General features: G+C 39.9%; 1 protein-coding gene across 1 annotated transcript in view; it reads right to left on the minus strand.

The window, feature by feature from the left end:
- The window catches only part of LOC145992306 (uncharacterized), a 183308-nt gene extending 165931 nt beyond the window's left edge, over positions 1-17377 (minus strand). The window contains exon 1 of the mRNA XM_083128797.1: positions 17329-17377. The gene's annotated coding sequence lies outside the window, so the exon portion shown is untranslated. The remainder of the gene's footprint in view (positions 1-17328) is intronic.
- Positions 17378-18554: the final 1177 nt, after the last annotated feature.

Raw genomic sequence — 18554 nt, forward strand, 5'->3', positions numbered from 1 at the left:
ACCCCACACTGGGTATGGTGAGAACGGCTGTAAATAGGAAGAAATGGCGAAACACATATTCCATGATGTTTAGGGGGAAACGTTTTGAGGCCAACCATTCCCTACCCGGGCCTCCTACAACGGGGTAGGCTGGGGTCGACTCAATTTTTTCAAATAGCAAGGGGGTCGAAGAATATGTCGTTTGAAAGATCTTATCATAACAACAATAATAGAGCAAATCCGGGGTCTCTACGTAGCTCCAATTGACAATGGCGTGAAATCAAATGTGGAACATGACCAGTATTGGACAGGACTTCAACTCCTACAATAGTAACCCTACGGAGCTGGAAAAATGTTCCTACACTGTAGCATGATTCGGAGATATCCTACGTACACCCCCTCATTCCCCCAAGAGATGGCAAGCGTCCGTACACAAAACCGCATATCATCGCGCCCCTTGAGATTGCTACCAGGAGGACAAGGACCGACATGCACAATCGCAACTCAAGTCAAATGGTGAAGAAGGCACGTAGTTAAATGTACAATGTCAACTGAAGGCAAATTGGGGGTGGGGGGTTACAAGATGTTACAACACGTACACCACTAAAAGTCAAATTAAGCTTACCTGCTATTTACAGAAGATGTTCGTAATGAGCCCCATTCACTTGTTTGAAGGAGAATGCAGTCGGAGTATCGAACCAGATCAAGTAATCAGTGTTACTACCGCGATGAAGATTCAACAGGACCATTCTGCTTGTGTTCTCGTAAGCAAACAGACCGGACCGCAAAAGTTCGAAGTAACTTTGAAATACTGGACGTAGAAGAGTTGTAGTGCCGTACACACTACATTGTGTTCTACTAACGTGTTTCTTGTATCTTCCGTTACCGTGGTTCTGTTTGTGTGTGTGTGTGTATTGGTATGGTTAAAGTGTTTGCAACGATGAGAAAAATGAATGGTGCCGGAAGGGCGCGTTCTGGCGCAGACAAAGTGGAAATTATATTTCTTTTCGGTGACTGAGGCAGAAACTACCGTGCCACTGCTAGACGATTTAACGAATTGTATCCCCAACGCCCTAGTATTGACCATAAGTATGTTTCAGACTTTGTGAAAAAATTCCATGAAACGCAAAGCGTCAATGACAGGCGACGTCTAGGACAACATCACATCGATGAAGCAACAGTGTTGGAAGTTATAGGACGCGTGACTGTAAACCCTGAAATGTCTCTCAGACAAATAGAAGAAGCAAATAACATTTCACAAAGTTATATCAGTAAGGTGTTAAAATTACACAAATTTCATCCTTACAAAATGCAGATAAAGCAAGAACTAGGAGATGATGATTTCGATAGACGAATTGAGTTTTGCGAAATTATGTGCGACAGGAATGCTAACATCGAGAACTTCTTACACAACATCTGTTTCAGTGACGAAAGTTCTTTTTTCCTAAATGGCTGTGTTAATAAACACAATGTTGGAGTATGGGCAGATGTTAATCCCCATGTTGTGAGGGAAGGCCATACGCCAAGACCTGAGAAGGTTAATGTGTGAGCAGGTATTTTAGGAAACCACATAATTGGACCCCTATTTCTTAATGGCAATTTAAACGGTAATCTGTACCTGCAAATCCTACATGACACAGTGGATCCCTTGGTAACGAACCTTGTAGAAAACTCAGTCAATGTCAACGGTGTGTCTGAATTGGATGCGGACAAAATCGTTTTTCAGCAAGATGGATATCCTGCACGCTACAGCCGGAACGTACGTGAGTACTTGAACGAACATTATCCCAATAGGTGGATAGGCCGTAGCGGTACCATCGAATGGCCTGCGAGATCGCCTGATTTATCTCCGAACGATATTTTCCTTTGAGGACACCTTAAATCTGTTGTGTACAAAACATAACCTCGTTGTCTTTATGATCTGCAACAAAGAATAATAGCAGCCTGGAGAGACATTTCAGCAGACACGTTCAGCAAAGTGCGACATGCATTTCATACTCGTCTGTTCTACTGCCAAGAAGTGAGTGGGGCTCATTTCGAACATCTTCTGTAAATAGTAGGTAAGCTCAATTTGACTTTTAGTGGTGTACGTGTTGTAACATCTTGTAACCCCCCCCCTTCACCCATTTACCTTCAGTTGACATTGTACATTTAACTACGTGCCTTCTTCACCATTTGACTTGAGTTGCGATTGTGCATGTCGGTCCTTGTCCTCCTGGTAGCAATCTCAAGGGGCGCGAATCAAGGGGTCCCGGGTTCGATACCCGGTGGAGGCACATCGTGGTTCGGATTCCACTTTAAACTGTAGGTCCAGTCCCGATTAGCCTTACTGTGCATAAAGTGGACTTAAAACACCAAATCAATCCAATCAAGGGGCGCGATGATATGCGGTTTTGTGTACGGACGCTTGCCATCTCTTGGGGGAAGGAGGGGGTGTACGTAGGATATCTCCAAATCATGCTACAGTGTAGGAACATTTTTCCAGCTCCCTAGGGTTACTATTGTAGGAGTTGAAGTCCTGTCCAATACTGGTCATGTTCCACATTTGATTTCACGCCATTGTCAATTGGAACTACGTAGACACCCCGGATTTGCTCTATTATTGTTGTTATGATAAGACCTTTCAAACGACATATTCTTCAACCCCCCTTGCTATTTGAAAAAAATTAGTCGACCCCAGCCTATCCCCTTGTGGGGAGCCCGGGTAGGGAATGGTTGGCCTCAAAACGTTTCCCCCTAAACATCATGGAATATGTGTTTCGCCATTTCTTCCTATTTACAGCCGTTCTCACTATACCCAGGCTCGGGTGAGACTTTATGGACACCCTGTATATATATATATATATATATATATATATATATATATATATATATATATATAAAGAGATGGCCCGAGAAGGAGAAGATAGAATGAGACAAAGATATGACAAGACAAGGAGAAGATAGAGAGAGGAAGAGATGACAAGATAAAGGAGAAGACAGGAACTGAGAGAAAGAGAGAGATGAGAGAAACAGAAGATAGAGGGAGAGATGATAAGAGAAGAGATGAAGAGAGAGAGATATAACAAGAAGAGAAGAAAGAGGGAGAGAGAGAAACGACAAGAGAAGAAGAAAGAGAGAGAGAAGCACGTGTATGTAAATACAAGTTTGACATAAATGTTCTGAACATGACGAATAAGCTTGATTTCCAAGAACACCAAGATTAACGACAACCTGCATTTAGTGTCAACATAAACAAACCTTATTCTAAACAGAGAAAGGAATTCTGTCTTGTGTAAATCAAAAATTGCCAATTCCAGTACTTTAAAAAAAATCTAATCAATTCTTAACAAGCCTATTGCAATTGTAATCTGCAATGCCCAGACGAAAAAAGATTACAACTCATTACTGGGTGTCCTGAGTTATCCTTGAGGATTATATATGACTTCCTCGACTTTAGTTCTGGTTGATATACCAAGTGACATCTGACGCCATGCAACGCTTCGGCTAATTTGAAGCGTTCTTTGCATTGTCTCTCTCATTACACGATTGATTGCAAAGGGTAGGGGGAACTCATTTATTTCTTCAACGTTCAAGGATATAATTGTTTTTTCCCTCAAAGTAGTGGACAAAATTATAGTCTACGAAAAGAAGACTATGTTCATCTACGTTGAAGAGAAGACAATGCCAAAGATATTCTCATACAATACTAATAATACGTATATGCAGTGCTGACAAATTCTAAATCTTTTTTTCTGTGGCTTGTCCTGGATGGGTTTGTGAGTGTGTGTGGAGGGGGAGTGTTATCCCACTCTTGTCTTCAATTTCCTAAAACAAAACTGCAAATGCAGGAAAAGATGAATAAAACTGGTTGCAAAGAGAAGACACCTCCTCTTCGCCCCACTCCCTTACAGCCAAAGCACCATTCCCTGCCACTATCTTTTTGCATTGAGACATCCTAGGTTTTTGGTATTAGTTTTATCGTCAAGATTGAGAATATTTACTACATTTTAATTTTTTAAGTTTAGTAATATTTCTGCCTAGTACTGGAAAGTTTCTACATTAAATAAATTACAGAATTGCAGTTAACGATAAAGATCAAACTTCTTTAAAGGGGAATTTTTATTTTGCAAACAGTAATACTTTTAGGTATTAAATATTTCTGGTTGGTAATGCTGTCGCCTTGTAATGAAGGGTCCCGGGTTTGATACCCTGCGGCGGCACATAGTGGTTCGGATCTTACTTCAAACTGTAGGTTCAGTCACGTTTAGCATATGTCTTTATAAAGTGGACTTATATCCTGTTACAGTTGTCGTCGCGAATAACTTAAAGAAGTGGAAATTAACTCGCTTTATTTCTTTGGCACCAAATACCTTGACGAATGCCGTTCGTTGCAGTCTTCTTCTTCTCTTCCTGTCTTCATCAAGTTCTCTTGCACTTTCTTGGTTTTCTTTTTCGTCATCCTTCTTTCGTGCTCCTTCTTTTAAATAGTATCTTTATTGCCATTCTTTCATTGCCCATTCACGTGACAACCAGCTAAGTTCTTTTACTTTAATTTGTGTAGTTAACACACATTGTTCTCCAAATGTATCTTGAAGTCATGATCGATCTTAATCTCTACAAGCCATTATTGATAACTTGCCCAAAACATTTTCTTCCGAAGTTTCCTATCATAAATGTTTTACAGCTATTTACAAGCGCTTGTTGTAATTGTTTTGTATATCTTTGCATATAATTCTTCATGCTACTACGAGCGCACACTCAACCGTATTCAAAGTTCATGTAGCTGTACAGAGCACAATGAACATAACTGCGCATCTTATAAGTAGCAAGATGCGCAGAAAGCTACAATACATGTAACTGGGTATCTTTATGCTTAGAAATATGTGTAGAAGATCACAATGCATCTAAATGCATATCTTTAAGTACAAGGAGTATAGTCGTGCTAAGTAGCTTCAAGATTCACAGACGTTTCAAGTTTCAAACTTAACCGAGCTCTAGCTCATAAAAAAAAAAAGGTAAAGTGTTCCCCTGTGCATAGCACCACGCCATGAAGGCGTATAGGGGGTGTGGGGGTAACGCCCCACACTTTCTTGATCCGGTCGTAAGTGGGGGTGATGTGATCAGCATCACGCCCCTGACCGCCTTTACCCCCCAGGGTTTCCCCCAGGTACCCATGTTATTCGACGCTGGGTGGGCGCCGGGGCCGCTTTTACCGTTAGAAAAGTTCCCGGATTTGAACCGGCCGGGGATCGAACCCGGGACCTTCTTATCTCCATACAAAGGAGAAAAGCTACGGTAAGTAACGAAATTCAATACGTTACTGTTTAGTGGTGAATTAATGGTAATATTATGTAAAGCAATTACACAAGGTGTATCATAAGTAATAGCGTAAACTGACACAGGTGAAAGTACACGATAATAGAAGCAAAAAAGTCTAAGTAAACATGGGTCTGCTAACGAGCCGTTTTCGAGATAATTGCGAATGTGTGGTTACAAGCCGCCACAGACTTCATTGTTTGTAAACGTTGTCTTAGTTTTAAAAATGCTAATAATGTGTGCGAATGTGTGGTTAGAAGCCGTCACTGACAAATTTTGTAAACACCGAGTGCTTTACTCCTTGCGCGTTCCGGGATTTGCTCTTTGTTTACAAAACAAAACATTTCCGAGAGGTGGCGTTGTAATCAAAGAGGATGGATACAATCAGTACAGAGAATTGTACATGCTTGTGACCAATTCCGAAATGAACCGGTCGAAAGAATTCGAAACTCAATGCGGAATCGCGTACAGTATTGCATCCAGATGCAAGGACGACACTTTGAACACCTCCTTTAGCAGGTACGAGTTTACTGTAATTGTAACATGTAACATACTAACGTTTGTTAAAGTAAGTAGAATGTTCAATAAAAGCAATGAGATCTCCAATGACTTCTCTTACTGTATTATTAGCATTTCACCAACTAGGACGACGTTTACAAACAATGAAGTCAGTGGTGGCTTGTAACGACACATTCGCAATTATCTCGAAAACTGCTCGTTTGCAGACCAATGTTTGTACTTCTGGACGGGTTCCCTTTTTGGAATAGACTTTTTTGCTTCTATTATCGTGTACTTTAAACTTTGTCAATTTACGCTATTACTTATGATACACCCTGTATTATTATTGTAATATAGTATTAGCAGAGGCTAGCCCCCGTGGCGGAGTGGTTATCACATCGCGCTACGACGTCAGTGGTCCTGGGTTCGAATCCTGGCCTGGGCATGGATGTTTGTGAGTGTCCATTCATCAATTTCATCATATCATCACTCATTCCCATCTTCGCAAATTAGCCAAAAGTGGCACAAGAAGCGAAGTAAAATAAAACAAATCAATCAAATTAATCAATCAATCAATATTAGCAGTGATATAATATGGTAATGGAAAGAAAGCGCAGGTCTCGTGTAGAAGAACAAAGAAGCAATTTGTCCTGTCTTAATTTACTTTTCCTTCGCTTTATAGAATGTGGTACAGGAAGTTACAAAATAATTTACTAAATGAAAAACTAATATTTCAGTCACGTCCATACCTTCTTGGATGTATCGCAGTAATTTTTAACTCGTAACAAGTTGAGGAACAGAAACACTTGATTCGGAATCAATCGTCGAATAACATGCAAATTGATATTAACAATGAAATATACCCATTTCAACCTAACTAATTTAACATCACTAGAGCCTGTTCGATGGGGTTATGTATGAATTATTGTTCGCCCCCAGACATTCCGTTTTACAATTATGTTAACATATCAGAGTAATAAATTTCGATTGGCTCACGTGAACATATAGGAACACATGCTGAGCCTGCACTCGTACCAGAAACGTGTTCCGAGAATTATTGGGACTACTTCCTAAGATACTCTTGTTATCAACGAGTATATTATCTGGGGAAGTTAGTGCTTTTGCTCTTTGCTCCAAGTTGGCCTGCAAGGACAACATGTTAATGATATTATAAATTCATAAACTTTAATATGAGATGAAATAGCAACATAAAAAGAAGTTGGATCTGCGTTTGCGGATTCTGTACAACCAATGCTATGCGTATCTTGTCTTGTTCGAAAATTTATCGAATAAGACTGTAAAATTGCGTCCCAATAAAAATTCCTTAGTCATGCAACTCGTTTAGTTGTCATAAATATACTACATACCAAGGCGATACAGATATATACATATTTATTCATACTCATTTTATAATTGATGGAGAGGAATGATGTTTTAGAAACGGGGGTTCTTGAACTTCTAGACTTGAATACCAGTGGTCCAAAATACATGCTTTCTGCGTACCAGCAAGTCATGTTACAAGGTTTTCAATACTAACATCTACGACGCCAGGGGTTCTTGGTTTGAATCCTGGCTGAGGCATGGATGTTCGTGAGTGTCCATTCATCAATTTCATCATGTCATCACTCATCCCCATCTTCGCAAATTAGCCAAAAGTGGTACAAGAAGCGAAGTAAAATTAAGCAAAGTAATCAATCAACCAATACTAACATTTAAAATTTCATGATTATATTGCCAAATACCAGTAACCTGATGATTATACAATTACTAAATCGTAATTGGATTACCCAATTTTATTGACATTAAAATAAGAAATAATTATGTATTATTGGAATACGCGAGATTTTACAATAATTTTCTGCCATGCTCGTGTACCAGTACTGGTACGCGTACCATTGTTTGAGAAACCTTGTTTTAGATTATTTCAATAAAATATTTTGTATCTGTTATTGCGAGGGTAGAAATGAGAAGCAGACAATGAGACTGAACATTGCTCTGATTCTCAGAGCCTTCATGTAAATTCTAATGCCTAGCGATTAGGATCGTAATTATAATACAGTGCCGACCTCCGTTGCGGTATGGTTAGCACAGCTCACTACGACACAAGGGGTCCACGGTTCGAATCCCGGCCTGGGCGTGGGTGTTCTTTGTGAGGGTCGTTTCATCAGTTTCGTCATACCATCACTCATCCTCATCGTCGCGGTTGGCCAAAAGTGGAAGACAAGCCACACTATATAACAAAAATAAAAAATAAAACCACATTTCGTCGTGTGAGAACCAGGGGGACGTAACTCCAATTTATCAAATCTACAGGAGAGGGGAAATAATGTATTCTTAGAAACATATCTGACTCATAAAAAAACAGTGAGTTACCCGCTATACACGAAAGCATTTTCCTTAGCATTTTGTGCCATGACAAAAATGCTACCGTGTAAAATGAAAACTCTTATGGCATTTCAGATGCCATGGCATATTTCATGGTATTTGTCAAGGATAGGATCGGTGCTATTTCCGTAGCATTTTTCGTAGCATAACCAATCAGAAGAGAGCTCTAGGTCACGAGTGCAGGTGTAATGGCGGCTGCGTGACTACAATCTATCACTTCGCATTTTTAAAAGACGATATCTATTCAACCGAGAGGAATAACGTTTCCTGTAAAACGGTATTAGGTACAAAACAATGGCGCTCCTTAAGTACACACTTTATAACGTATACGGTATACGTGTAGAAGAATGTTTTAGTTGTTTCAAAGTGAACACCGTGCACTCACGGTGTAACTCGACGTGGCATTCGTGCTGTATATACACATTGAAATTGCAAAAGCTAACCGAAATGTTACATGAAATGCTTCCGTGTAAACAAACTACTATCTGTGTACTATATGCTACAATATTTTTGGAAGAATTTACATAGCATATATGGTAGCAAAAATGTTAAGGGAAATGTTTTCGTCTAAAGCGGGCCTTACTGTCAAGGATTAGAAGTGGAGATGTCGCTCTGATTCCAAATAGAGCTCATCAGAGGAGTTTATTTTGATAAAACTGAAAACCGAATTATTTTAGTTACGTTCCTCTGGTTATTATACAGGGTGTCTCAAAAGAAATAGCGCAAACTGACACAGGTAATAGCGCAAACTGACACAGGTGAAAGTACACGATAATAGAAGAAAAAAGTCTCAGTAAACATGGGTCTGCAAACGAACCGTTTTCGAGATAATCGCGAATGTGTGGTTACAAGCCGCCACTGACTTCATTGTTTGTAAACGCCGTCCTAGTTGGTAAAATGTACTCTTCGTTGCTGTAAGGTTCCATTTTCACTACGCAGTACAGCACAACTGACGTGACTCCCACAGTACGATTAGACTGTGTACTGAATGTATCCATCCTGTTTGATTACAACGCCACCTCTCGGAAATGTTCTGTTTTGTAAACAAAGAGCAAACCTCGGAACGCGCAAGGAGTAGAGGACTCGGTGTTTACAAAATACCATGAATACCGGATTGTAACCACACAGTCGCACACATTATTAGCATTTTACCAACTAGGATGACGTTTACAAACAATGCAGTCAGTAGCGGCTTGTAATCACACATTCGCGATTATCTCGAAAACTGCTCGTTTGCGGACCCATGTTTACTGAGACTTTTTTGCTTCTATTATCGTGTACTTTCGCCTGTGTCAGTTTGCGCTATTACTTATGAGACACCCTGTATAACAATTTATCCGTGAAGCGATACACATCACAGCTCCTGTACAATATGGAGAGTCAGAAATTCGACCTGTTGCTTGCTATGGACAAATCCTATGGAATGCACACATCTCGTGTGGGTGTGGCAGGTATGCACAACACCCCGTCAGCCTCCTCGCGCTGGGATCAGGCTAAATAGATTCAAAACGCTCCTATTAAGGCTATCATTTCATTGTCGCTACCAGCTCCAAGTACATTTCAGGTGCTGGATTAGTTCAGGAAAGCAGGCGTTGTCAGCCGATCAGCCTCCCCTTCATGGATCGAGGGCATCGGAACCTAATTTAGCAATTATGGCCCTCTATCTGCAAGGCGATCGTTTCCAGGGTTCTGGCAGACGGAACAAAACGTTCCGAAAACCGGAGATCCGACGTCCGTGCACTGCCCGATAAGGATTGTTGCGTGCTCTTGTTGCCAGATACAATGTTGGCGTTGTTTCTTCCCCCCTTCTCTCTCAAGAGAGCACGCACCCTAACAGCGCTCAGGCGTCTCCCGGGGGCTGAGGGTCTTCCGGCAAGGGGGATGAAGACCGAGAGCTTCAATGCCTCGTGCCTCTGTTTGATTCGGCCACGCGAACTGTGTTCGTTATTCGCCCTAGGGTTGCTGTTCCATCCGAGCGTTCTACTCTCCAGACAGTGATGGTAGCAAATTTTCGTTAAGAATTCCCACAAATCAACGTTTCCCCTTTTCTTCACGTCAGCAAACTCTTCTGATCACCGCGAATAGTACATATTAATATGGATTGAAAAATGCATTCAGAATAGAAATTCACTCCAAAATTGTGATGTACCAGCATAGGACATTGCACCCTATTTCTGGTGAAGTGACTGCTTAATCTGAAGTGTACACCTGGATTCACGAACTTAGAAGAATTTGGAGGAAAAAATTGGGATGGCACCGAGATGAAACTCGAGAACAAGACCACAATTTAAGAACCTGGACAGAAGTGTCTAAAGTCTAAACAAAACAACAACAGCTCTCCGAATCACGTCTCGTTTGAGACCTTAGTGCGATATAGTCTACATGTAGACTTCACGTACAGCAAAATTACTCAAAAAATACTTCAATCTAACCGCATGAAGCATACCATACTCAAGGAGGGCTCTACTGTTTATGCTTCACAAGTGGTAGGGTCTACGAGAGGTTGCCATCACACAGCAGCGTCGGTTGAACTGAGGTGAAACTCAATACGGCAGAGAACTTTGGGGGCCGTATTATCATTTACTTACTTTCAAAATTACTTCGCTGTACAACTATTCAGACATAGGAGGGGGGACGTCTGATTATTTACAGGTAGATTCTATGTGTTGTCTCTTTTACACAGAAATTAAATACCGGGTTTGAATCCCAGCCTGAGCATGGGTGTTCTTTGTGGGTGTCCCTTCATCAATTTCACACATCCTTATCTTTGCGATTAACCAAAAGTGGCAGAAGAGCGACACTAAATAAAAATCAAATCAGAGTAAAGGGACTCGAAATGAAGCCGAGAGGAAATCGAAACGAGACCGAGAACGAGATGGGCATAGTTGTTCACGAGACACGACTAGACTGTGAAAGGTCTCGTACTAGTAGCTTTCCAAGAGGGAGAGAAAAAAACAATATCCATGTCAAGAAGTAAGGAAGGAAAAATTAGGCTGGCACACTAAAAACAAATGTTGTTACCAAAATGTTTGTATTCATGCATGGTTTTACTTACTTTTTGCAATCATATGAAGCAATTTCCCTCTAAATTGTTGGCACAGAGAGAAACCAACCCTGGTGAAGAGAATCGCGAAGCACCTTGCACAGCGCAAGGCTTTGCACAAAAAAAAAAAAACATCCACAAACAACTCTATGAGGCGAAGAAGAGCAGCGAAACTCCGCAAAAAGTGATTTGATTGTAGTGCCAAAGCTACTGTATGGGTTTTTAATGATTGTCAGAACACAGCGAGGGCCGGAATTAGTTGGCAATAAAGGATTCATCTGTCCTTATTAGTCTGGCTTCTTCTCCATACTTCTTTCCTCCAACCTCTTTATCTTGTCTTCCTCTACACTTCCAGGTGGGCATTGGTGCGACGCTTTTCCAATTTCATTAAGAAAATCACTTTACGTCCAGTTAACCTGGACATAAAGTTCCTGCGAATGGTCAGGTTGCTGCTTATTAGTAGAAACCCACAATAATAGATTGGTTGTACCAAATTACATGACCCGACGATACCGTAAAAACAATAAGTAGACGGTCCCGAGTTAGAAATGGATCTGAAACAAGAGTCTTCAAGGAAACTAAAGCTGAAATGGAACACAGAACGTGGAAAATTATACACAAAGTGACCATAAAAATATGCCGAATGCAACGTGTAATGTGCTCCTTTCTGTGTGTTTTTGTGACGGCAATGGTGGGAAAAACGCCATTGTAGCAGGTTGAAAAGCTATCTTAACACCATGTCTGCACGTAAAAACAGACATCTTCACCGTTTGCCACTCATATGTTCATTGGGTCTTAAGTCCCGTGTTAGTTCTTCGAAGATTGTGAGCCAAGTAGGAGCAAGAAATGCTCGCGTCTCTCTTCTGATCAAAAAGGGCGTCAGATGTAATAAGCGGTTCAAATTGAAGCATATATGATCATGCAGGTAACTTTGCTTCTTAGTTTTTTAATGTTTTGTTAGTACCTAAGGTGGATGTAACATTTGTTGATCCACATTTTATAGGGCCTGAGATGAATGAGTTAATCGCAATATTGAGAGAGGTTGTGTGTGTATTGTAGCTACAACCATCTCTTTGTTGCTTTGTTCTTCTGTTTCACGAACTCTCTCTTTCCCTAGCTCTTTTCTTCTGTTTTCCTAATACTCTTTTTCCCTAGCTATATTCTTCTCTTTCCCAACTATCTCCTTCCATATATATCAAGTCTTTCTTTCCGTAGCTCGTTTCTTCTGTTTTTCAAATCTCCCTCCTTTCTTAGCCCTTTCTCTTTCCCAACTCTCTCTTTGCGTAGCTCTTTTCGTCTATTTTCCTAATTCTTTTTCCCTTCCCTTCATAACTGCCTCTTTCCCTTGCTTTTTCTTATGTATTCATAAGACTCTTTTCTCCCAACTCATTTCTTCTGTTTACCAACTCTGTTATTCCCTATATTTTTCTTCTATTCCCCAAGTCTCTCTCTTCCTAGCTCCTTTCTTCTTTTCCTAATACTCTTTACCCCTAGCCCTTTTCTTCTGTTTCAAACTCTCTTTCCAGACTCCCCACTTCCCTTTCTCTTTTCTTCTGGTTCCCTAATCTCTCTTTCCCTATCTCTTTTCTTCTGTTTCGCCAACATTCTCTTTCTCTCTTTTCTTCTGTTTCTCCAACATTCTCTATCTCTAACTCTTTTCTTCTGTTTCCTCAACATTCTCTTTCTCTAACTCTTTTCTTCTGTTTCCTCAAAATTCTGTTTCTCTAACTCTTTTCATCTGTTTCCTCAACATTCTCTTTCTGTAGCTCTTTTCTTCTGTTTTCCCGACATTCTCTTTATCTAACTCTTTTCTTCTTTTTTCTCAACATTCTCTTTATCTAACTCTTTTCTTCTTTTTCCTCAACATTCTCTTTATCTAACTCTTTCCTTCTGTTTTCCAGACATTCTCTTTCTCTAGCTCTTTTATTATATTTCCCTCCCTCTATTTCTCCACCAGTCACTGAGACGACAAGGAAGAAACAGTCCTTAGGCAGTATATTTGCCTAAGGACCCAATCGCCTGTGCTCGTCAAGAAATGGCGACAATTGTCTTTTTGTTTCCGCTTCATGGGGAAAAACACGGGTTTGCGTGTACAATCTTCGTGTCTAGCCTTGTTGACTCGTGCCGCAGAAAAACCCTCCTCTTCTTTGTCCAAACACTTCACTCACAAGAATATGACATTCTCCAAGTCCCGCACCTGCAAATAAACAACCGTGTCGTATCCGATGCGTTCTTTCTTTTATTTCTACCTGTCTCCGGCTAGCAATTCCTCAGCCATTAGTTACCTCCGGGCAAGTGCCTTACTTATCGCACACTTCTCACACACCCTTTTCTTGTCAAATCCCGCCCATCGTCTTCTGACGTCGATGTTAGGTTAGCCATGTTAGATTTAGGGCACAATTCTTCTGGGCTTGACCATAACGTATCATTTACTATCTAAGAGACTTAAACCAAACATGCCTAACCTATTAACGAAGGCATTTAGCCTGACGTCAGACAACGAAGAGCGGTGCTAGTCTCAAAAAGGTGTTTAAGAATTGTGCGATAAGAGAGACCCTCCGGGCAACTATTGTGTGCAACTCCATTGCTGGCCGCCAGCATTAATGGCGATTAAATTGGGCTTCGTTTTTTCCCCCCTTCAGCCATAATATTCCTTACCACACGCATTGATAATCTTCATTGAACTGCGCGAGCTTCGTGCAGATGGCGAAAAATTTTGCTACCCTTCTTAAAAATAGTTTTTTACCTATTGTTGCATAGTTACTTTGAAGACTAACGAACTCATGTCAAACTACAGCTAATTGCTTTTATATTCCTGTTATGCTCGGAAAATTGGCACAAAAATATTAAGAATGTGGAATCGAAGACTGATATAATTGAGAGAATTCAGATCTTTCCGAAAGGAAAAACTCCAACTTGTAATGCTAAATAATTAATCAAATCACGCACGTCATGTTCTATATAATTATAGCCACCCGATTTCCCTAAGTGTTTGTAATAACACCGATCCAAGTTTTCGTGGAGGCGCGAACGTTTACGATTAACATCAGTAACCTTGAATAGGTCTCCTTTTTGTCATTATCTTCCCTGATTACTCTTTGTTTTTTCGTTTAATTTGACCTCTTTTTTTCTTTAATTTTGCTTTTTCATAAGGAAGAAAAAATTACTCTGGTGTGACTAAAGAAATTAGACACGAAAACAGGACTCCAATGGAACCTGTTTGAAATTCACTGGAAGCAAAAGTTCACTTTGAAGCAAGTGGCAGAGAAGACCAGGGATAGCTGAATTCCAGATAAAACTCCAGCTTCCTCATTTCGGGATCGTGTGAGAACTTTCCTGTTTTTGCTTTAGGAAGGAAATTTATTCTGTACTTAATCCCATTCTGAATGGGTCGATAATAAATAAACATAAGAGAGAAGAACGCGAAATAAATCCAGTCTGTCGTCGCCTATTATCCTCAAAGACGCCTCTGTGACAGGCACGTAGCCAGGGGGAGGGGCTAAGGTGTCTGAAGTCCCCTCGGAACTGCTACAAATATCTAATTTTAATAGCGTATAGTGGTAATTAATTTACTTCCTTAGCAGAATTAAACATTAGATCGAAAAACCTTTAGTGTATAATAGAGGAACAAGGTTTTATTTTTATATTCTACCATTTAATCCAACACAAAAGAAGTCACACAATATAAACTTTATGAGTAAAATTTGGCCCTAACTTTTAGAAACTTCTTTGAGCAGAATATGTAAAAGTTAATAACAAAGTACAATAATCATTAAGACTTGTGTTGGATATTCACTCATACGATGGATCGAGTAGCAAAGTCTCTCCATTTATATAATAACAATAATAATAATAATAATAATAATTTTGCATTAAAATTGTTTTTTTAATAACATACACTAGTTAATATTGTAAAATGACTATTATAACCGTGGTAATAATTATTATTGTCATTATTATTTCTAGTAATCAAGTTTTATCTGTGGCCTGCCCCCTCAACAAATATTCCTGGCGACGCTTGTGCTGATAAGGGATGAGGCCACCCCCCGAAATAAAACACTGGCTACGGGCCTGCCCTGTGGCCAAGCCTGTTGAACGGTCCACCCACAATCTCTATTCCTGGTTCCAGTACTGACCAGAGCATGACTGTCCCTCTGTGAATGCCACCTCATTAGCTAAATCATGCATCCTAATCGTTGCGATTAATCAAAACGCGAATGTTCAATTATGAATAGTTCGTGATTCATTTTAATGGACAATGGTCTTCAGACCCCAAGATAAAACTTAATATTTGTTAATTGATATTGGGAGAAGACTCTTCCTGAGTATATAAAAAAAATCATGACTGTCGAGCAATAGTTGGTATACACTGTAACTACCTACGTATTCAATTATTTATTTTTAAATAATTCTTAAAGATTTTGATTGATTTCATTGTTTTTTGTTATTTAGCGTCGCTATTCTGCAACTATTAGTTAATCGCGACGATGAGGATGAGTGATGATATGATGAAAATTCATGAAGGGACGCTCACAAAGAACAGCCTTTCCAGGGCGCGATTCGAACCCTCATGGAGGTCGGCTATAGATTTTGAAAACAATTAAATCTATCTTCTATATATATAAACATGGATGTATGTGTGTGTGTAGGTGTGTATATTTGTTTGTTCCGAACGCCTGGAGCAATTTCAACCAAAGTTGGTACACGTATCACTTGTAATCTGGAAATAATATTTTGAGGTAAGACACTCCTGGCACCCTAGGGGTGGGGTGGGAAAGGGTGACATGTAAAAATAATCGGGAACCAGCAGTATTAAATTCCTCACAAACAGACATCCGTGACTCTATGCAATCTGAGTGTTTCTCGAGTTGTCGAACATTCAGGCTGTGTTGCGAATTGAAGCCATAGTTTTCGTGACACTCCCAATGCGGTTCATCACCTATTGGCAGGGGGTGAGAGGGGGTGAAAAATAAAATGCCACAAATGACCTAGATTAGTGTTGAATCCATAGTTTTCGGAGTCGCTAAGCTAATTGGTGACATTCACGATCACATTTAAAATAAGTTACATTTTACACTATAGTTAGAATTCATTCTTTTCCTGTCCAATACAAGATTGGGATAATTAAATACCGGGCAACGCCGAGTAATCAGCTAGTAATGTACAAATATACAATATTGTTTCTGCTAATGCAAGAATTATACATTTTTTGTACAGTCCTCTGTAGTTATTGTGATATTGCATTCTGTAATGTTATGGAAGTAGTAAATTTTGGATGAAGAGCATTTGAAATGCAGATGTCCCCGGGACAGAGTGTATTTCTGTTTTCTGAGGTGGAATTTTTAATTTATGCCCAAAATATTTGGCGCTGTGCACACCATGAGAGTGCGGCGCATAACAACACTAAAACAACACAGCTTGTTTTGTTGTGCGAGTTTTTCGCTTCCGATGCCTGCTGAAAAATTTCAAATGAAAATTAGAACCTGAAGGATTGAAGTAATCGTTCCGAGAGTTTCTATGTGTTGCAAAGGAGTGAAAATATATATTTTTAGCGCTGCCCATTTCAGAACTTGGCAGAAGTATTCTCTGCCTGTACCCATCTTTCTGCTTCTGAAATTGTCACATATATAAAAACGGTTGCATTTGAGATGTTGCAATTTCACAATATTTTATGATTTTTTCGTTTTTTCCAAAAGCGAAACTAATTTTATATTTCTCCGAATTAGTGAGAAATTACCACAGGTGAAAACTTGTCTCAAACACAGGTTTCTGTTAAATTACGAATTATATATTTATGTTACGTAAAAGTACCCCCTCCCACCAAAAAAAAAATATACTTGTTCCCGGAATTATCAGCTTAAGAAGAGAGGAAAAATCAAGAAAAACTGTTGTTATTCCCGATAGCATTTGCGCCTGTAAACTTGTTTAGTAATATGCCTGAGGCTATATATTTGGTTCGTTCTCCCAGGCCCTTTTTTGCCCAGCGATGTAGCACCACGCAACTCTCAAAGCAATCAAGTCCTTCGATTACCAGTTTCAAAAAAAATTACCTCACCTTGACTTGAAGTTACACCTCTGGTACGCACACACATTAATCACACCCTCGTTATCTAACATGTTCTCACCTCGGAAATACTTCAGCCACTCTTCAGCACCTAGAAAAACCAAGCAACGACTACTCATTATGTGAGCTTTCGTGATACTTATGATTCTTCCATTGCATGTTGCTGGTAATGGTTAATGTCACCCTTGTGACTGCAGGTGACAAAACGATCATTCTCCGTGTCATTTTTCGTTTCCTTTGTTACGTCATCCTGCTTGCAGTGTACAGTCAGAGCGAGGGAACCCGCAGGATTTTTTTTCAGGGGGGAAGTCAATTAAACTTTTATTATCATTATTATTATTATTATTATTATTACTTATATATTTTTTTAAAAATATTACATACATTTATAATTTTCATATTCTCCATATTATACATGGATGGCCGCGGTGGCTCAGTCGGTAACGCGTCTGACTACCATGCTAAAGGTCCCGGGTTCGATCACCGGCCGGTTCAAATCCGAGAACTTTTCTAACGGTGGAAGCGGCCCCGGCGCACACCCAGCGTCGAATAACATGGGTACCTGAGGGAAACCCTGGGGGGTAAAGGCGGTCAGTGGCGTAATGCTCACGACCGGATCAAGAAAGTGTGGGGCGTTCCCCTCACACCCCCTATACGCCTTCATGGCGTGGTGCTATGCACAAGGGAACACTTTACCTTTTTACCTTTTCCATATTATACATATATACATATTTGCATAACAGTATACTTAACATATTAATTCATTTAGGACAAAAATATGTTTTTTATAGTTAGATATTAGACTGAATGTTCAAATGTAACCCTACTTCAATAATAATAATAATAATAATAATAATAATTGTTGCTGTAACTTACGGCCTGTAAGTAACAGAAAACAATATTTTTTGTTGTAAAATATCACTACAATTTCACAATTCGAATTACATTAACTCTTTCCAGAAATCTCAAGGAGGGCAAGTACCCCCTCTGGCCCCTCCCTGAGGGCGCCCTTGACTCAGAGCCATATTAAGCAGTAGGTGGAGTTGGGTGAAGCCTAGGGCGCTGGATCTCGTGGGGACGCAAAATCATACCTGGTGTTAGAAATACATCATCCTCCACATCTGTAGTTTGTTGTTCAACACACTTTGTCACGCTCCCAGCTAAATTACAAGAAGTAAGACAAAGTGGTTAATGTAATAAATATTTCTATGAACCATACTGTAGATGGCTGGGAATGCGGGTGCAGAACGTTTGTTCCCTGGTGTACTTCACATCCGGTTTAGTCCA

This window comes from Lepisma saccharinum, chromosome 1, assembly GCF_977018435.1.
Source record: "Lepisma saccharinum chromosome 1, izLepSacc3.1, whole genome shotgun sequence".
In the NCBI taxonomy this organism is placed as follows: Eukaryota; Metazoa; Arthropoda; class Insecta; order Zygentoma; family Lepismatidae; genus Lepisma; species Lepisma saccharinum.